The sequence below is a fragment of the Pristiophorus japonicus genome, chromosome 1, assembly GCF_044704955.1.
Source record: "Pristiophorus japonicus isolate sPriJap1 chromosome 1, sPriJap1.hap1, whole genome shotgun sequence".
NCBI classification, from domain to species: domain Eukaryota; kingdom Metazoa; phylum Chordata; class Chondrichthyes; family Pristiophoridae; genus Pristiophorus; species Pristiophorus japonicus.
In genome coordinates this window covers 300,405,590-300,427,306 of record NC_091977.1, presented here as the reverse complement: position 1 = coordinate 300,427,306, position 21,717 = coordinate 300,405,590, and the positions used below count along the sequence as shown (strand labels likewise).

General features: G+C 47.2%; 1 protein-coding gene across 15 annotated transcripts in view; it reads right to left on the bottom strand.

The window, feature by feature from the left end:
* Positions 1–21,717, bottom strand: part of fam49bb (family with sequence similarity 49 member Bb) — a 253,404-nt gene that overhangs the window by 116,798 nt on the left and 114,889 nt on the right. Inside the window, exon 1 of one of the 15 annotated variants that reach the window (XM_070888513.1) lies at positions 1,175–1,262. The exons of the other annotated variants lie outside the window; for them this stretch is intronic. The gene's annotated coding sequence lies outside the window, so the exon portion shown is untranslated. Of the gene's footprint in view, positions 1–1,174; positions 1,263–21,717 lie in introns of those variants that run through there. 15 annotated transcript variants of the gene reach the window in all.

Sequence of the window (21,717 nt, the reverse complement as noted above, 5' to 3'; positions counted from 1 at the left end):
TAGGGAGGACCAGTGGGAATAAGTATGTCACAAAAGCTTAAACCTAGGTTAGATGCTGCAAGGTACTTATTTTTGTAGAGTGAATGACCTCTGGAATATATTGCTGGCACGTACAGCAATTGCAGATTCATTGCAAGGATTCATTCCAAAGGAAACTGGACGAGTTGTTGAGAGCAACAAAGATCTCTACATATCGAAGGTAGATGGATCATTGTGGGTTGCATCATCCAGTCACTATGGTCTCCTGAAGCTTGCTTGATCATCTTCAGGGCTCAGAGATTAACTTCCAAGACTTTTTTCCTAAATTGGTCAATGGTATTTTTCTCCTTGCCTCTCCCAGGAAAATCTATCACCGAAGTGGGGAAAGGGGGTGGATAAGAAGGAAGACAGATGTGATGGGTGTGTAAAGGTTAAATCATGCTGGGGTGGGATGGGTTTAATGGAACAGTTGGTCCTTTTTCAAATGTTCATCACACAGAATTGGCCCTTGCTCAATATAGCGTGAATGAGAAAGACAATTTTCCATGGGAAAATAAAATTGCCATTTTGCCATGCAACAGATCGCAACAAAATGGCAAAAGAACCCTTTTAATACTTAAATAAATTGGTTAAAATAGTCTTTTTTAAAAAGGCATTCTTGAATACAATTTCTAACTCATTCCAAAGCTGGTTTCCACTGGGGGTCTGATGCAAAAATGCAACTGGAACAAGTGAAATAATACAAAACATGCAGTAGACTTAAAATATATTGATAAATAAATGTAGTAAAATATATGCATCGTATGCAACTGGTAAGCTGCTACACATTTTAAAATAGAAGAATGCTGTCATACTTTTACACTCTACTGTTTAAATATACAAATTGAATACCAATTGCTAACTACTGTTAACTAAAGATACTTGTAAGAGACTAGAAATCATGTTGAAATCTTAATTGCTTACTCAGAAAGAGAGGTTGCATAGAGTAGAACCTAATTAAAGACAATGTTGCTTGCATAGTACTGATAAAAGGCTAATCTTAGCAAAATGCAAGGATATACCTCAAACATGGTCGACCATAATGCATAACTTTGGTTATTAACTTCTGAATGAAAAATTCAATCCAGGCGATTCATTTCTGAACTTTTACCTAAACCGTATGAAAAATGGAAGCATTACGCTTTCAAATACTTACAACTGCTGTATCCATCAGTGTTAAAAGGCCAACATTAACTTTCAAATGAAACGCAACTGATGTCGCACTTACAGTTCCCATCTATGTCCTTATTTGGAGAGATTAACTAACAAAGCTTGGGTGCCTGACAAAGCACCACACCACACTTCCTCCCAAAGTGCCGCGTCATGCACCACCACGCCTGCATGTGGCTGATACTTCCGGATGGTTTGTTCAAGCCCTCTTTGCTAGTCTCATTGTAGAATCTGAATGATTTTAAATAGCAACTTATTTATATTCTAATGGTGAATATTTATACAGTAGCACTGCAATGTACATTTATCTGAAAATTTCAGATGTGAAAATAAGCTTTTTCTTATGCCGCTAAGATACGAGAGACTTTTTACTACAGTATTTCTAATTAAATCTACTGGGGCTCCAATCTGGCAGTAGGTTAAAATATACAAACAGTATTTTAAGTACCGAGTCAACAAACTACTTTTCTTTCGTACTGCTTACTAAGCCTGCTTTTCTCCCTTCTATTTGGTTATTTTTATTTATTCGTTCGTGGGACGTGGGCGTCGCTGGCAAAGCCAGCATTTATTGCCCCTCACTAATTGCCCTCAAGAAGATGGTGATGTGCCGCCTTCTTGAACTGCTGCAGTCTGTGTGGTGAAAGTACTCCCACAGTGCTGTTATGGAGGGAGCTCCAGGATTTTAAACTAGCGACGACGAAGGAACGAAGATATATTTCCAAGTCAGGATGGTGTGTGACTTGAAGGGGAACTTGCAGGTGATGGTGGAGGGAGTGAATATTTAAGGTGGTGGATGGGGTGCCAATAAAGCAGGCTGTTCTGTCTTGGATGGTGAAGAGCTTCTTGAGTTGTTGGAGCTGCACTCATCCAGGCAAGTGGCGAGGATTCCATCAAACTCCTACTTGTGCCTTGTAGATGGTGGAAAACCTTTGGGGAGTCCGATGAGTCACTCACCACAGAATACTCAGCCTCTGACCTGCTCTTGTAGCCACAGTATCAATGTGGCTGGTCCAGTTAAGTTTCTGGTCAATGGCGAACTCTCTCCCCCCCCCCCCCCGCCCCCCGCCCAAGAGGGAAGGATGTTGATGGTGGGGGATTCGATGATAGTATTGCCGTTGAATGCCATGGGGAGGTGGTTAGACTCCCTCTTGTTGGAGATGGTCATTGCCTGGCACTTGTGTGGTGCGAATGTTATTTGCCACATACCAGCCCAGGCCTGAATGTTGTACAGGTCTTGCTGCATGCGGCCATGGACTGCTCCATTATTTGAGGAGTTCCGAATGGAACTGAACACTGTGAAATCATCAGTGAACAAACCCACTTATGACCTTATGATTGAGGGAAGGTCATTGATGAAGCAGCTGACGACGGTGGGGCCTAGGACACTGCCCTGAGGAACTCCTGCAGTGATATCTTGGGACTGAGATGACTGGCCTCCAAAAACCACAACTATCTTCTTTTGCGCTAGGTATGACCACCGTCCCCATAAGCTACACTGTCTCCTGCGCGGCCTGCCTCCATCAATGCGCGACCTATTCACATTTTTGCACATGCGCAGTTCTATAATAGAAAAGTCGGCGAGAGGCCTGTCTGTGCAGGACTTTGCACATGACCGCGCGGCCGCGCAATTTAGCAGGAACATTGGGTATGACTCCAGCCAGTGAACCCCCGGATTCCCACTGACTTCAATTTTACTAGAGCTCCTTGATGCCATACTCGGTCAAATTCTGCCTTGATGTTAAGGGCAATCACTCTCACCTCACCTCTGGAATTCAGCTCCTTTGTCCATGTTTGGATTAAGACTATATTGAGGTCTGGAGCCGAGTGGTCGTGGTAGAACCCAAATTGAGCATTGGTTCTTGGTGAGTAAGTGCCACTTGATGGAAGATATCATCGACATCTTCCATCACTTTGTTGATGTTTGAGAGTAGACTGATGGGGTGGTAATTATCCAGATTGGATTTGTCTTGCTTTTTGTGAACAGGACATACATGGTCAATTTTCTACTTTGTCAGGTAGATGCCAGTGTTGTAGCTGTACTGGAACAGCTTGGCTAGAGGCACAGCTAGTTCTGGAGCACACGTCTTCAGCAAGACAACTGGGATGTTGTCGAAGTCCATAGCCTTTGCTGTATACAGTGCACTCAGCCGCTTCTTGATATCACATGAAGTGAATTGAATTGGCTGAAGACTGACTTCATTCAGGTGGAAGCCGAGATGGATCATCCACTTGGCGCTTCTGGCTCAAGATGACTGCAAACACTTCAGCCTTGTCTTTTGCACTCGCATGCAGGGCTTTGCCAAAATTGTGGATGGGGATGCTCATGGAGCCTCCTCCTTCTGTTCATTGTATAACTATATACCACCATTCATGACTGGATGTGATTCTTTTTTTGGTAGAATATTTCTACATCTATGATACTTTCAATATTCCCCAATCACATTCTTACTCATAACCTCGTCTAGATGAATCCCAGATAAATCTAGTGTTGACTTCAAATCAGTTTTCCAATGACTACTGGGCACTGTTACTTCTCATGAACTACTTTCCTCCAAGTTAAGCACTTTCTTCAACGTCCTACAGATGGTTGAAGCATCATGATAGACATTAACGCCATCCCAACACGGCCATGTATTCTCCTGAGAGAAACAAAAAAGAAAAAAATTCTGCTTATACCATCTTCCATAAAATGACCCTCTGGTCATACAGTACGATGAAATCTAAAAAAAGAGAAATTCAGATTCCAATAAATAGTCATATTGCTAAATATGTCTGTACAAAAATAAACTGGGCAATGTTGAGGCAGGAAGGAGCATTCGATCAGTGACTAAAACTAAGGTTGCAATTATATAAAGCAATCTAGGTAACATATTAAGTACAGTGAAAGCTGTAAATGAGACACCTTAGGGACTGGCATCAGCTGTCCCTTTTTTGCAGGTGTAAAAATTTTCCCAACAATCTTGAAGAACCAGCTGAAGAACCATTATGATCAGCACCTAACCAGCTCTAACAATGCCAAGAATCCCCCAACCACACACCAGCATTTAGCTCTGTTCACTTAACAGTTTTGCAGTTTAAATTCCCGTTTCATATCAAACCACTGACTTGCAACAGAGTGGAACTTCAGTAATGAGTTGGGTTTATTGGTTCTAGTTATCAGCATTAGAGCACGAACAGGACAATGTGATGACAGGTTGTGCTTCCAAAGGCAAGTCTTAGAACGGATTGAGAATATTTGGGAGGGAAAACACGGAAGGCCACATTATGTGTAGGAGTGAAACTGCAGTCTGATTGACAACTGGGACTCACAGTCCTGTCCCTCACTTTATAGAGCAGCAGAGACAGAGATAGACGCAGGCCAGCCATCCACCTTCACTCCCCAAAGAAACGGATCCACCATCAAAAGCCAAGGGAAGACGATGGCAGGGTCGGGGGCTGAAAAAATGTATGGGCGTGCCGCGGGGGCAAGAAAGGATGGCCCCTCTCGCTGTTCTTATGCACTTTACTTGATTCGGAGGCTGGTGAGGTCAGTGCATGCAGGTCAGTGCAAGGCAGCAACAGATTGTGTGAAAGAAATATGGCTTTTTTTGAATGGGGATTTATTTACCCAGCATCCATAGCAGCAGAGAAACCACTCTATCCCTGGGATAGAGCCATGCAAGCATTGTTGTTTTGTAGGACGGGAAAAGCTTTAAATGGAATGTCTAGTTTGGCTATCCATTCGATGACCTCCTGAGATGGCGGGTGAAGAAAGGAGTTGCCTCCAGCAACAGATCTTATTGGCAGGTTGATGTGATGTGTTCCATGGTCTGGGACATATAGCCACAGTCGCATTTCGAGTCGTCCCTCATCATCCACTTGTGGAGCAGGTGGCCGCATTGTCCATGCCCTGTGCAGAATCAGTTGAGCACTGACCACTGTCTTAGAGGGAGGTCGAAACCAGGGACCTGTGCTGTTGGATCAGTGATGAGGTGTTGGTTCTTTGGGCTCAATTTTCCCCAGAGATTTGCGCCTTTTTTTGGCATGCGCCGCTTTTTTTGGCTTAAGTTAAAAAATACAAGTTTCTCCAATCAATGTGCGCCAATATAACTCAGTTAGTTACGATTTATTTAGGTTCGTTTTTTTTGTGTCAGAGTAACCTGCCACCCGCGCCAATTCTGGCCATTTAAGCAAGTTTGGCCAGCTCCGATTTACTCCAATTCTTCTTAAGACTGTGGAAAAACCTTCTGGTGAGTTAAGAAAATAGGCGCAGCAGATGCAGTTCCAGGGCCCGAGCAGCAGCAGCAGAGAGGTGAGAAAGAGAGTAGGGGGGCGAGGGAGGGGGAGCCGTTTGGCCAGGGATAGATGCGCCGGCATCGGGAGGCCATTCTGCCTGGGATAGGTGTGGGGACCGGCATCGGGAGGCCATTCGGCCAGGGATAGGTGCGGGGACCGAGAGGCTATTCAGCTGGGGATAGGTGCGGGGACCGGCATTGTGGGGGGGGGGCGGGGAAGGGAGGGAATTTAATAATTTAATGTAAGGTAAGTTACTGCAATGTTTAATGTGCTTGGTAAGTTGCTGCAATGTGTAATGTGCTTGTGCAAGTTGCAAGCTGGCTGTATGTTTCACTTTCCAGCCTCAGCCCGCATTGTGTCCCTGGTTATCGTGGCAACCTGATCTTTTTGGCGCAGACCTTGGGCTCCACCTCTAAAACTAATCGAGAGGCTAGGCAGCGCCAAAGTGAACGGGGAAACTTGGATGACTTTTTTTTGCCGTACTTGGGCCCCCAAAAAACAGCTTTGGGGAAAATTGAGATCCAAATGTTGCATGTGTCCCACGATTCCATCCATCTGGATAGTGGGTCGATACCAGCTGCCTGAATATTGGCTGCTGTTTCCCAGAATGGCCAGCACCATTTTAAGCGCTTTTGTGGTGAGATTTTCAAGTGTTAATGAATGGGAAGGTCAGTGTTACTAATGATATTTTCCATCTCACGGAGCACGGTAGCGTCGTGGCGAATGGCAGGCGGGGCAATGTGGGACAGCACTAGGAGCCATTCAGTTGGAGTAGACCCGAGTGTCCCTGACAGTCGTCATGGCAATGTTTAGCTGCACATCCATGATCTTTGTGTGATGGCTGCAGGATCCTGAGGCAGAGCAGTATTCTGCAGCAGAGTAGACTAGAGCCACAGTTGTGGTGCAAAATGTTCTGGCTGTGCTGCCCCTGCCGTTCCAGCGAGTTTCCGGCCAGGTTCACCCCGGTTTTTACTTTTCAGTGTTGGTGAGATGAGGCCAATAGGAGAGAGTCCTGTCCAGGGTGAGGCCAAGGTATTTTGGGTGGGGTTCATGGGTAAATATCCGCACACAGAATTAAACATTCAGTTCTTTCCCGGCGACATTGTTGTTCAGATGCAACGCTGATACAACTGTCTTCTCTTGATTGGTGCGGAGATGCCAGGTCCGGAAGTAGCCTTACAGTAGGTCCAGGTCGCTTGTTAGCGTCCTACTTGCTTCCTCTAGCATTGATACCTGCGTCAGCAGTGCTATGTCATCAGCATATACCTTGGTTCAGAGGCAGGTAGCAAAGGGTAATAGTTGATGGGTGTTTTTGTGACTGGAAGGCTGTATCCAGTGGGGTTCCGTAGGGCTCAGTGATGGGTCCCTTGCTTTTTATGGTATATATCAATGACTTGGACTTAAATGTTGGGGGTATGATTAAGAAGTTTGTAGATGACACTAAAATAGGCTGTGTGGCTGATAATTAAGAAGAAAGCGGTGGACTGCATTAAGATATCAATGTACTGGTCAGGTGGGCAGAACAGTGTCAAATAGATTTCAATCCAGATAAGTGTGGGGAAATGCATTTGGGGAGGTCTAACAAGGCAATGGAACACACATTTAGTGTACGACACTGAAAAGTGCAGAGGAATGAAGGGACCTTGGAGTGCAGGTTCACAGATCCCTGAAGGAAGCAGGCCAGGTAGATAAGGTGGTTAAGAAGGCATATGGAATACTTGCCTTTATAAGTCAAGGTATGGAATACAAGAGCAAGGAGATTATACTTGAACTGTAGAAAACACTCGTTAGGTCACAGCTGGAGTACTGTGTGCAGTTCTGATCACCACATTACAGGAAAGATGTGATTGCACTGGAAAGGGTGCAGAGGAGATTTACAAGAATGTTGCCTGGACTGGAAAATTTTGGCTATGAGGAAAGATTGGAGATGCTGGGTCTGTTTTCTTTGGAACAGAGGAGGCTGAGGGGTGACCTGATTGAGGTATATAAAATTATGAGGGGCCTGGATAGAGTGGATAGGAAGGACCTATTTCCTTTAGAAGAGGGTTCAACAACCAGGGGGCATAGATTTAAAGTAATTGGGGGAAGGTTTAAGAGGAGATACGAGGAGAAATGCCTTCACCCAGAGGGCAGTGGGGGTCTGGAACCTACTGCCTGAAAGGATGGTAGAGGCAGAAAGCCTCACCACACTTAAAAGATACTTGAATGTGCACTTGAAGTGCCGTAACCTACAAGACTACGGACCAAGAGCTGGAAAGTGAGATTAGACTGGATAGCTCTTGGTCGGCCGGCACGGACACAATGGGCCAAAATGGCCCCCTTCCGTACTGTAAATTTCTTTGATTCTATGATATGCAAACTTCCAGGATTTGGTGCAAGGCATGTTCACTGTATGGATGTTGCAAAAGGCCGGTGCAAGCACCGAACCCGGTGGCAAACCGTTGCTGAGCATCCTTCACCACCGAAGAGATGGACTCAGCGTTGACAGCCACCAAGTCTGGGAAGGCTGCCGGGATTGATGGCATTTACCCAGAATTTCTTAAGAAACAAGACCTAAGTGGATGGATATGGCTTGTCAAACTCGCCACCAATGTCCTTGACACTAGTATAATCCCAGAACAACCGTCTACAAGGTGGTTGAACGGCTTATCCTTAACCGGATAAAACCAGCTTTCAAAGCCGCCCTCCCAAACAAGCAGGCAGGCTTCACAGAGGGAAGAAACTGCTCTGACCAGGTCCTTGCACTCACTACCAACATTGAGGCAGGGTTCCAGAACCAGCTGAAGACTGGAGCTGCCTACATAGGCTTGTCATTGGCATACAACACTGTCTGGGGCAAAGGTCTGCTACTGAAGCTTTCAATTATCATCTAATGCCGCAAGACCCTCAGGCTTATCAACACCCGAACGAGCAACCTTAAGTTCCGCGTCTATCTTGATGACAAGACTAGCTGTACACTGATGTGCAAACATTCAATCCCAGGGATAGAACAAATTTTCTGCCGCTATAAATGTTGGGTAAGGAGCTCGCCATTCCACAAAAGCCGCCTCTTTCACAAAACGCGCCGATCTGCATACAGTGACCTCACAGAAGTGACGGGCCCAAGAGAATTTGGGGCATAAAGGAAGCAAGCTGCAAGGGGAAGCATCAGTGATCCCAACTCAGTGAACATTCCAGATACTGCAGTTTTAAAACAGGCTGTGTCCCGTATTTTAAGTTGTAAACAGGCTCAGTGCATTGAATTTGCAAGAGTCCGTGTTGTCAGAGTGCCTCTTGTATAATTAACCATGCAAGTTATTTGGATCTCTCAAAAACTATTTATTGCAGATGGTCATTTTACAGGAGCGTCTTTTGATGCCAGTTTTATTGTGGAAAGATATTGGGAAGTCGATGAATTTGCAAATTTTGACAATGTTATCATAGAAGATAACATGAAGAAATCCATACTAGAGTTAGCACAGCAAAAAGGACATCAATGATTTCGATAACTTGAAGGAATCAGAACTTTGAACGCCATTCTAACATGAGACCGTAGAATACCGGTGTGAATGCTGAACTAATGCATGGAGCTACAGTCTTCTCTTGTTCATTCAAACTCATTTAATTTGAATTGCGCTACAAGTTCCCAGTTCTGTTATTCCAACTGTTTGATTCAAATTATTTTTCAGTATAAAAAACTGTCTTTGAATTAACAGGAGACTGTGAGCTTGGTCGCAAAAAATAATTAGACTGGGAACAAGGCGACAAGATGATATTGCTACTGTAACAGTATTAACAAAACTGAAAAACCAAACGAGAACAAAGAAAAAGGGAAATGACTGGGTTGGTTCAGCCATGAAATACGGGGTCATAAGAAATTCTTCATAGAGCTACAAAGATTACCACCCAGAGGGTGATGGAAAGAGAGAGACTAAATAGGTGCATTATTGTAAATCAAGGCTTTGTTGATGCTGGAATCACAAGGACTATAAATAAAAATGGCATAGGACAATCTCAGACTTCTGAGCTCTTCAGACAACGGAAGTAGCATGAAGTGGCTGATATGATGCAGAAACCAACTGATTGAAAGTAGGAAGTACTGCATCAAGACTGAAACTGCAATGTCAAAATGTTTAAAATGTTTGATTGTAGGCACACAAAAAAAGGTAAGACTAATGAATTAAAATGGTGACATTTACGAATGGTGAAAGGAATTAATCATGCAACATTAATTAGATGTCATTGTGTGTGTTATTTTGAGAATTTTTTAAATATTGGAATTTTGCAATTGGAAGTGCACAAGTCAGACTAAAACAATAAGCAACATTTACATTTGCATTTGGAGCACTGTATGCAGATTTGGCCAGTCAATAGAAAGAACATCAGAGCCATGGAAAGATTAAACATAGATTCCCTAGGATTATGCCAGGAAAGCAGTATGGTTATGAAGGGAGACTTGAAAAACTATGACTTACTCTTTGAAGCAGAGAAGGTTATAGGGAGCTACAATAGAAATGGTCAAATTTATGAATGGATTTGAGAGAGAGTAAAATATCTCTTCCACTGGTCAGTGAAACAGTAATGAGGAAATATAAACTTAACAGTCTTTGTTATGTCCTAGGATGCTCTGATAATGACTCCACGAGGCAATGTGTTGTACTTGAACTGTAGTGACCTTAGTCCTTTATTGATAACTCCAGAGTGAGAATCACACCTGGTGGCCTGCCTTTTATACTAGGCCAGGCACACCTGTACAGGTAACCTGCAAGTCTCCCACTGCTGTGCGCTCTGGTGGCACACCTTGTGATAGTACCAACAGTAGCCATGTAGGATACATGACATCAGCCTCCCCCAAGCCTTTAGTGCAAATCGTCTCTGCATTGACTGTGCTCTGGGTTTAGCTCTATCTGGTTGACCCTTGGCGGTTCATTTCAATCTTGGGCGAGTGGTTGGTGTTTCGTTGGCTGCAGAGTGCTGGTGGTTGCTGTTTGTGTGTGTCCCTGACCATTCCATTCTATCCTCCCCCCCACCCCACATATAGATTGTGCCGGAGGCTCATTGCATTCATATACATTCAAGTCCAGAAAAACAAGTTTGCATTACATTTGTGGTTCAGTTGTGAGACAAATATATTAGCCTGGTGAGATGCATTGTCGATACGTACTGAGGATCAGTAAACGGTGCGTAAAGACAAGCTAGTTCCAGAACTGCTGAATGGCGTCCAGGTAGTGTTCATTGCTGGCAGTGGGAAGCCGGTTGGCTCAAGTTGCCTGCTCTCGGCTGTTGCTCCTAGCGTCGGGCAGGTTCACAGATGCCTGTGACCTCCTTGTCCGTTCTATGCGCCCCGGGTCGCTGCTGCTCCCTGAGGAGCTGTCGTCTAGCAGTGCACAGGGAACTGCTGACTCGCTGGCCTGGGCGTTGTTTGGTTTGGGATCCTGGCTGGTCCCGGTCTCCTTTGGGAGAACTGTTGCGGGTGACCCTTCATTCCCGGGTATGGCCTAGGTGGCGATGGGTTTGTAGCGGTTGGTGCCATCAGGTGCTGAGAGGTGGAGCCGATCAGGGGCAGGGTATCAATATCGGTGCCGCTGCCCTTCTGAGATCGCGTGCTCTGCAGCTCGTGTGTATTGGCTGCTTGTGGCCACCTTGCATGGTGCATAACTCTGGTCCCAGGGACGCAGGCCACAGCATTGGGTAGCTCGCTGGACCTGTGTGCTCCCGATGGGTGTTTTCCGCTGCATTGACTGTATGCCGTTGAAATCCTACATCGCACGTTTCATTACTTATTGTGAATACCTTGTAGCTCTGATCGCAATCGCGCGACTTTTCCTTGTTTATTGCAAATACACAACTCTGATCATCAGTTACACATTTTTCCTCTAACTTACAGTTGCTATTACATCGCTTGAGTGTGTGGAACTGTCATTTTAAGTGTGGTGGGTTGCAGGCCTCCTTTAAGCGAGCCTTGCTTTCTTTACCCCAATCCTCTTCTGTGTTTGGTGCCACGTGTTGCTCCATCAGTGCTGCATCTCGCGGTCTGGCCGCCACCATCTTTTCCTTCAGCGCATCACCCCTCCTCCATCCACGATGTCGACTGCGGTGATCCTCTTCCCCCCCGGGTTCTGCCACCGAAGCTGGGAGTCGCCTTTGGATCCGATTTTCTTCCTCCGGAGTCCTGCCACCGGAGCCTGGAAGGTGCGCTCAGGTCGTCTCAGCTGGATCAACTCCACACAGTCGTGCTGAGCAGTCTGTGCCTTGGGTGCCGGATCCAACCTCAGGTGAGGGCTTGCTTTGCCTCTGAACACAGAGGACGTCGATCGCTAGAGGGGTGAAGTCTTCCCACTTCTAATGAATCTTTTCCATCCACCTTCTTCCGAGTAGCATTGGTCCATCACCTGCAACAATCCACAGAGGTAACTTGTGCACCGCGCCATCATGGAGTACCTTTACGTCCGCACTACCAACAACTGGGATGATTTCATTGGTGCAGGTGCGCCGCTTTGCCTGAACCGGGACCAACTTGGGTCGTTCAGTTTGATTGTCCCATAGCTTCTCAAAGGCTCCTTGATTCATTACTGACTGGCTCGCCCCGTGTCAACTTCCATGAAGACTGGAACGCCATTTATCTCGACTTCCATCCTCAACGGGGAACACTCGGTGGTGCAGGTAAACATGCTGTATACCTCATAGTGGGGCTGAGTGGCCTCTCTGCCTATCATTTCATAATCTGCACTGGATTCATGGCCATCTGCGGACTCCTCATCGACACAGTGAGTCATATTTTTCTTACACATTCGCTGGAGGTGGCCCTTTGTGCTGCAGCCTTTACATATAGTTCTTTAAAACCGCACTGGTTAGCCCTGTGATTCCCTCCACAACGCCAAAATGGTGCTACTCGATTAGCCTTCCTCGGTGGACTCTGATTTAAGGGACCTCAGGGAGCCTGTTCTCTCTTCCAAGAAGGTTCGTGCTCTACAGTCCAGCCTATAAAAGGCGCCACTCTGTGCACAGTACTTGCCGGGTTTGAGTCCTGAGGATGAGTCATCTGCCTAGAGCCGCAGGTCGAGGTCATGATTGCTTGGCTCAGAGATGGCCTTCTGCAGTGTGACTATGTATATGCCGACAGTAGCTTATGAAGAAGGCCCTCATGGCCAATTCCAATGACAAAAATGTCCCGTAGCCCTTCGGTGAGATGGTCGTTGAAATTACACGGTGCCGCCAGCCTCCTGAAGTCTGCAGCGTATTTCGCGATTTCCTGGCCTTCGGTGGGTGTAGAACCAGTGTCTGGCTGTGAAGATGCTCTCCTTGGACTGGAGTTGCTCATGGATCAGCGTTACGAGCTCCTCGTATGTCTTGGTCGTTGTCTTTGCTGGTGCCAGCAAGTCCCTGACGAGGCCATATACGGTGGGCCCACAACTGGTTAGCAGGATAACTCTGCGTTTGCCAGCCAGTGTGGCCGGGTCGTCTCCTGCCAGGTCGTTTGCTGTGAAGAAATGGTCGAGCCTCTCCACAAAGGCGTCCCAATCATCACCATCGGCAAACTGCTGCAACGTACCAAGGGTAGCCATTTTCACGTGAAAGTATCTAATCTCGTCGCCAATTGTTATGTCCCAGGATGCTCTGATAATGACTCCACGAGGTAATGTGTTGTATTTGAACTGTAGTGACCTTAGTCCTTTATTGATAACTCCAGAGTGAGAATCACACCTGATGGCCTGCCTTTTATACTAGGCCAGGCACACCTGTACAGGTAACCTACAAGTCTCCCACGCTGTGCCCTCTGGTGGCACACCTTGTGATAGTACCAACAGTAGCCATGTAGGATACATGACAGTCTTAGAAGCACAAAAAGGAGAAAAATGTTTCCATGCGGAGATTTAATACATTACCACAAGTGGCTATTGAAGTCATTATAATCACTTTTTTTTTTTAAAGTGGGAGTTAGATAAAACACGAAGAAAAATATCAAAAGGTTACAGGAAAAGAGCAGAATATTAGGACTATAGTAGATAGCTCTGGTGTGAAGCTAGCAATGGGACAGGTACAGGCAGCTAAAATGGCCTTCTACAGTGCTTAAATGTATATATGATTTCACCACTTGTTTTGCTAAAGGATCAACTGCTCAACCCATTAATGGATAGGCTGTAAGTACTGTGCTTGGTTGCTGCCACATTCTTTTGCTGAGCACACTAAATCAGATTTCAACACTATTTAACTCTAAGCCATACAATTAGACATTCTGCATGCTGTGATCAGGTTGTCTTTAGAATCAGAGTTGAACACCTATTTACTGTTCTTCGATATCAGATATTTGGCAACAACCAGATAACCACATTTGTACAAGATTTGGACATGCGCAGTTGCTCAGAAGTTGCAGAACATTTTTAAAGCAACTGTGCATGCACAATTAATTCAAAAGGTGCATTGGCAATTCTAACAGCGTGGCAGAGAGCTTCTCCAATATCTGTGCTGGCCAATCACGGAAAAGTGCAGACAGTTATTCAGCTTTGCCATCACTAGCAATACTAAGTTGGAGGCACCAGGTAAATTCTGATGCAGGAGGGTTTTGATGGCTCCAATTGGGCCAGAACTGGAATCTTTCTGCCACAAGATTGCCTCCATGCATTCGTCTTCAGACACAACCCCTCAGTAAGAAAGGGCAATAACATGCGTCTCTCAGTATCGCAGACATTAGCTCTTAAAGACAGCATTAGAGGATTTAACATAAGCAGATACTGTTTCGCAAATGGTATTTTGCTCCAGGTGCTTTAAAAGTTAGGTGCACTGACAAAGCCAATTCTCAGAATGACGACACTCTGGTAGAGCCAACAAAGCTTTAAGAAGTTTGGCCCGCTATTTAACACTCCAGCAATGAATGGAATGAGGTTTATAATGCCAATGGCACTTCACCAGGATCAACAGACCTGCAGTGGAGCAACTCCAGCAGATCACGCATTCGATTCTTATAATCTCTCACTGAAAATCTGTAACATGCACTACATGATGCCATGCTGTTTTTGAAAAGCAAGCTCCATCTGTGTCCATATTTGTGTCCATCTGTCACTGTGCAGTTTTTAGCAACACTTTGAACAGCAATTGAAGTGATTCTTTCTTTCTTTGGAGAAGTCAATTTTACAACTGCTCCTTCAGTAGATCCCACGCTGGAACACAGTAGAGTGTGTTCAGCACAATACAATGACAAATCTGGCCCCATATAGTAAGGTTAAATTAGCAATTCAACTTATACGATATGTACCAAGTCATCAGAAATCTGCAGGGAGAGATTGTTTTTGGAAAATAGATTTATTATTTCTAATTCCCTCGTCTTCCCAAGGATTGATTTCTGCTTCAACATTACAAGTTGAATCGGCAACTACAGTACTCAACCTCACTCTGGAGGCCAATTGGTTTTCCTCGAGGCTAAAAGAACAATGTTCTAGTATTGTTCACTGCACCAACCGAAGCTCTCGCCCTATAACTGCAGGCACAGAATAAGATCAAAAAACAGATTATGGGGACTGCAGCAAATTTTGGAGCAGAATGTCAGAATTTGAATTCAAGTTTTTCCAATTTCCGATGGGATGTTGGGTGATATGTCACCCTGGTCTCCTACAACTCACTTTGATCATCTTTGGGGTCACTGATTAATTTCCCAGAATGGGTTCTTCCCTGGACTGGATACGGTTATTTTGCCTGCCCCAATAGATTACAAGGTAGGTGGAGAGCGCTGGGGATCATGGTGCTTAGCTGCAATATGACTGTATGAGACAGACTCAATGGACCAACTGGTCTTCTCCTGTCCATCAGTTTTACACATTCGTACTTCTGAATCATTCAGTGCTTAACTTATACAGCTATAAACTCAAAAGTATTTGTGGTAGCAATTATGAAACATACCCTAGTGCACTAAGTACCACTTAAATTCAAAAATGGCATGGTAAAAATGTACACAACTTTTAAAATACACTACAACTGAGATGCTGCCAGATGAATAGCAAGAACATTATATTACAGAAATATAAAACTTAAGATCTCAAAGATAAGGATTTATTTAAATCAAATAGAATGGAATTGGGAAGTTAGTGTTATAACAGAAAAGAACAAAAGTACAAATGAACGCAATACTTCAAGTACAAAGGGCCCAAGTTTCGAGCCGCGCCGAGAACGTCGCAGTCCCGACCTGGGCTCCCGTTTTTCGCGCCACAAAGTGCGCCTAAAAAAAACTTCCAGATTCTCCAGCTCCCTGCAGGTCGTTTGCAGCTCGGCGCAGCGCAGCACGAGCTGTAGGGGGCGGAGCCAGGTCCCTGCGCTGAAAACAGTGCCGGGACCTCTGCACATGCACGCTACAGTGGGCGCGCATGTGCAGTAGCTCCAGGCGCCCAAAACTGTGTGGGAGGGACCGAAGCACGCAGTCCCTAGCCCTGGCCCAATGGCCTCACTGGGGCTGCGTGAATAAGGCTCCTCCCACGGCCAGCTCCTGCTTCCTCCCGACCCGACTCGACTCCCGCTCCCCGCCCCCCACCTCCGTACCGGACCCGACACCGACCCGACTCCCGCTCCCACCTCCCCCCGGACCGGACCCGACCCCGACACCGACTCGACTCCCCCACCCGCCCCCGGACCGGACCCGACCCGACCCCTGCTCCCCCCCCCACCAGACCGGACCCGACCCGACTCCCGCTTCACCCCCCACCCCCCGCCCGGACCCGACCCCCCGGACTGGACCTGACCCGACTCCCGCTTCCCCCCGCCGCCTCCGGACCAGACACCGACACCGACCCGACTCCCGCTTCCCCCCACCACCCCCCCCCCCCGACTGGACCCGACCTGACCTCCCTCTCCCTCCCTCCCCCGAACCGACCTCCCTCCCACCACCCCCCCCGACCCCGACCCGACGCCACCTACCTGTAAATCTGGTGCTGGGGACGGGCCCTGACCGAAGTCTCGGGCCTGGTCGGGCCCAGCCCGTTCAGCCTCCCCCACCCCCCCCCCCATCTCCTTCTCCCCCCCCCCTCCTTTCCCCCAACCCCCTCTCCTTCCCCCCACACCCTCTCCTTCTCCCCACACCCTCTCCTTCTCCTTTCACCACTCCCTCTCCTTTCCCCACCCCCTCACCTTTCCCCACCCCCTCTCCTTTCCCCCCCTTTTTCTCCTCCCCCCTTCTCCTCCTCCCCTTCCCCCTCTTCTCCTCCTCCCCCTTCCCCCTTCCACCCTTCTCCTCCTCCTCCCCCTCCTTCCCCTCCCCATCCCCCATCTCCTCCTCCCCCCCATCCCCTTCTCCTCCTCCCCCTCATCCTCCTCCCCCCCATCCCCTTGTCCTCCTCCCCCCCATCCCCCTTCCCTCCTCCCCCCCATCCCCCTTCTCCTCCTCCCCCCCTCTGCTCCCTCCACCCCCCTCGCTGTCAGAAACACAGACACCGACAGACAGAGAATGAGAGACACACACAGAGAGAGATAGAGACACTGACAGAGACACACTGGGGGGGAGGGGGGGCATTCCAGCACGCTGTTGGAGGGCTCCCGGTGCTGCAGTCGGTAAGTAGAAAATGTTTTATTTATTGATTTTTTTTTAAATTATTTCTTATTAATTTTTTTTGATTGATTTATTGGTTCATTTATTGATGTTTTATCATTTATTATTGATGATGGCTCTTTATTTGTAAAACTGAAGTGTTTAATGTTTGTAAACTTCCCTTTAAACCCCCCCCCCCCGCCCCCATTCCCTACGCCTGATTTGTAACCTACGCCTGATTTTCTAAAGTGTAGACAAGGTTTTTTCGAGCGTACAAAAATCTTCACTTACTCCATTCTAAGTTAGTTTGGAGTAAGTTTTCACTAACGAAACTTTGAAAACAGGCATAAGTGGCCAGACAGGCCCCCTTTTGAAAAAAAAATTCTGTTCCAAAGTGAAACTGTTCTAACTGACTAGAACTGGAGCAAACTAAATTGCGAGAATTCCGATTTCTAAGATACTCTGTTCGACACCAGTTGCTCCTAAAAATCAGGAGCAAATCATGGTGAAACTTGGGGCCAAAGAAACTAATCAATGAAGTTAATAGCGTAGTTCCTTTTTGACAATTTTAAGAAGCCAGACACACAATACAAATTATTTTTTGACTTATATTTCTAATGAAAAACACAAAGTAAAGTCTGAGATTTCAGACTTCCTAGTCAGAAACAATGGGCCCAAGTTTGGCCTGAGTTATTCCTGATTTTTTGGAGCAACTGGTGTAGAACGGAGTATCTTAGAAATTCAAATTCTCGGCATTTAGTTTGCTCCAGTTCTAGTCAGTTAGAACAGTTTCACTTTGGATGGGGGGGGGGGGAAGGAGATGGGGGTGGAAAAGGAGATGGGGTGGGAAAAGGAGATGGGGGTGGGAAAAGGAGATGGGGGTGGGAAAAGGAGATGGGGGTGGGAAAAGGAGATGGGGGTGGGAAAAGGAGATGGGGGTGGAAAAGGAGATGGGGGTGGGAAAAGGAGATGGGGTGGGAAAAGGAGATGGGGTGGGAAAAGGAGATGGGGTGGGAAAAGGAGATGGGGGTGGGAAAAGGAGATGGGGGTGGGAAAAGGAGATGGGGGTGGGAAAAGGAGATGGGGGTGGGAAAAGGAGATGGGGGTGGGAAAAGGAGATGGGGGTGGGAAAAGGAGATGGGGGTGGGAAAAGGAGATGGGGGTGGGAAAAGGAGATGGGGGTGGGAAAAGGAGATGGGGGTGGGAAAAGGAGATGGGGGTGGGAAAAGGAGATGGGGGTGGGAAAAGGAGATGGGGGTGGGAAAAGGAGATGGGGGTGGGAAAAGGAGATGGGGGTGGGAAAAGGAGATGGGGGTGGGAAAAGGAGATGGGGGTGGGAAAAGGAGATGGGGGTGGGAAAAGGAGATGGGGGTGGGAAAAGGAGATGGGGGTGGGAAAAGGAGATGGGGGTGGGAAAAGGAGATGGGGGTGGGAACCTCGATGTGGGAGGTACCCTGAGATGGGGGTGGGAAAAGGAGATGGGGGTGGGAAAAGGAGATGGGGGTGGGAAAAGGAGATGGGGGTGGGAAAAGGAGATGGGGGTGGGAAAAGGAGATGGGGGGGGAAAGGAGGAGATGGGGGGGAAAGGAGGAGATGGGGGGAAGGAGGAGATGGGGGGGAAAGGAGGAGATGGGGGGGAAAGGAGGAGATGGGGGGGGGGGGGGGAGGAGGCTGAGGGGCCGGGGCAAGACCTAGGCAGGGCCCACCATCCCAGCCCAGATTTACAGATAGGTGGCGTTGGGTCGGGTCCGGGGTCGGGCGCGGGGTCGGGGGGTGGGGGGGAGGAAGGAGGTCGGGTTGGTTCGAGGGGAGGGAGGGAGTGCGGGTCGGGTCGGGGGGAGGATGGAGGTCGGGAGCACTGGTCGGGTCGGGGGGGTGGTGGGAGGTCGGTTCGGTTCGGGTCGGGGGGAGGGAGGGAGGTAGAGGGAGGCAGCCTATGCACGCAGCCCCAGTGAGGCCATTCGGCCAGGGCTAGGGGCTGCGTGCTTCGGGCCCCTCCCACACAGTTTTAGGCGCCTGGAGCTACTGCACATGCGGGCCCACTGTAGCGCGCATGTGCAGAGGTCCCGGCACTGTTTTCAGCGCAGGAACCTAGCTCCGCCCCCAACTGCTCATGCTGCGCCGCGCCCGGCTCAAGAGGACCAGCAGGGAGCCGGAGAATCTGGAAGTTTTTTTTAGGCGCACTTTGTGGCGCCAAAAACGGGCATCCAGGTCGGGGCTGCGCCATTCTAGGCGCGGCCCGAAACTTGGGCCCAAAGTCATACAAGTTACTAAGGGGTAGAATTTGTCCAGAACAGATTTCTAGCGCACTCACCAGAGGTGCGCCGTTTTTGTCCGCCTCAAAGTACTCCAAAAGTCTTCGGGCCGAGTTTGGCCGTTCCCAGCCTCTCCTCGATGGTGGCGTAGCGTGGCCACTGGCTTCGGGGGCGGAGCCAGGTCCCGGCGCTGAAAACAGTGCCGGGACCTCTGCACATGCACGCTAGAATGTGCGTGCATGCGCAATAGCTTCTCGCCACCAGAATCTGAGAGAATGTGCTGCAGGCTGAATGGGAGGGGCCGAAGCACGCTGCCCCTATCCCTGGCTGAATGGTCTCTCTCATCGGCGGCCCGCTGCCTTCCCAGGCTGTGTTTTGGTACGCCTTTTATTTTTTATTTGTTATTGATTGATTGATTGCTTATTTCTTTGGTCTTGGTGCTTTAGGTGCAGGGTTCTTTCTATTTTTTATTTGTTAATTAATTGCTTATTACTTTTTGTGCTTTGTTTAATGCTTTGTAAGTCTTGGTGCTAGGTGCAGGTCCTCTCAGCTTCCTTGTATTTTTTATTTGTTATTGAATGCTTATTTTTGTGCTTTGTTTGGTGCTTGGTGCTTTAGAATGTACTTGCCTGCACTAATTTTTTAACTCTCTGCAGGGGTTTTCTGTGCGGGCCACAAACGCTTGCCTAAGTTAGCTTGGAGCAACTATTAGCTGTCCAAACTGGCTTAAATGGCCAAAACAGGCGGAGGTGGCTGGTAATGCTCCCTTTTGAAAAAAAATTACACTAAAAAAAATCCTAACTAACTCACTTATGCTGATGCAAATTGAATGTGCAGAATGGGGATTTTTAAGATACTCGAGAAAAATCAAGTTGCTCCAAAAGAAACGGAGTAACTACTGGCCAAATTTGGGCCCTAAATTACTAAAGGTACCGAAACATAGTTTCCCTCAAAAAAATATTTTAATATTGCATGGCAACCAACTATGCAGTATAAATGTTACTTATTTCTGCATGTTTTTATTACAATAAATAAAAACTGACCCAGTGCCAAAAGCGGAAGCAACAAGAGTTTGTGGCATTTTATCCAAATTTCTCATCATTTGCATAACATGGAGCTTAGCTGCAACCCTAAGTTTCGCATTTCTAACCACCTGCACTCCAAAAGATACACATTTCCACAAGAGACCTTTCCTCAAAAAGAACCATAATCATCAGCTACATATTTGACAAGCTGCTTTCCCACAATTTACCTTACATACTCATGCATATTGTGACATACAACATAAACTTCCCCTTCACATTCCAGCTATAAATCTGAAAAACATTCCATGACCCATGCATAAGATGCCCCATCAGTTACTGTGACTCCCCAGAGAACAGATAATTTGATTTAATATGCAGTGACAATGCATAGTTCAAGACAAGACTCAAGTGAAGGACCAACTCATGAGTCGTTCATTGCACCCCACCGAGTGAGTAACAAACCCACTACAATGAATCAAATACAAGATGATCCATCTTTCCCAACCCCCCAACTTTCAACCTCTTGGTGACCTAAATTCTTAATCTTAAACAGGTGACTGAATTAAAGATCAAATATCTTTGAGATGAGTAGGATTACTGCAAAATTTAATGTGAATAAATATATTTATACACCATCAGTGGAGAAATGCTGTAAAGTTTGTAAACAGATTATTCCACTGAATAGTCAGCATAAGCAAGTTTTATTCACAAACAACTTTACTTATTATTTTCCAAGCCAGTAAATTGCTAATTAAGGGGCCAAAATTGCCCCCCTCCTTAACATAAGAACATAAGAAATAGGAACAGGAGTAGGCCATACGGCCCCTCGAGCCTGCTCCACCATTCAATAAGATCATGGCTGATCTGATCATGGACTCAGCTCCACTTCCCTGCCCGCTCCTCATAACCCCTTATCGTTTAAGAAACTGTCTATTTTTGTCTTAAATTTATTCAATGTCCCAGCTTCCACAGCTCTCTGAGGCAGCCAATTCCACAGATTTACAAACCTCAGAGAAGAAAGTATTCCTTATCTCTGTTTTAAATGGGAGGCCCCTTGTGCTAAAATCATGCCCTCTAGTTCTAGCCTCCCCCATCAGTGAAAACATCCTCTCTGCATCCACCCTGTCAAGACCCCTCATAATCTTATATGTTGTGATAAGATCATCTCTCCATTACCGTCTCTAAGAGGCGGCAATGGAGCGGATAAGCCTCACCGACCAGGGGACAGATGGATGGGCTGACCCCCGGGCTGAGAGTGGCAGGAACGGGTTTCCACACCGCCCATCGGGCACACGCAGACCCCACACAGACCGGCGGGGACCCCCTTACAAACCCCAGTGGGAAATTGTCCCGCGGGAGTGCCGCCACTGCTGGTCGGTGCCACTGACAGGAAGGAAGTTGTGTGTGGCTGGACAGCGCTCCAACCCTTAAAGGGGAGGGCGCACTGCCAGCGCCTCCATTTTATTTTAATTGTCGGTCGAACTCT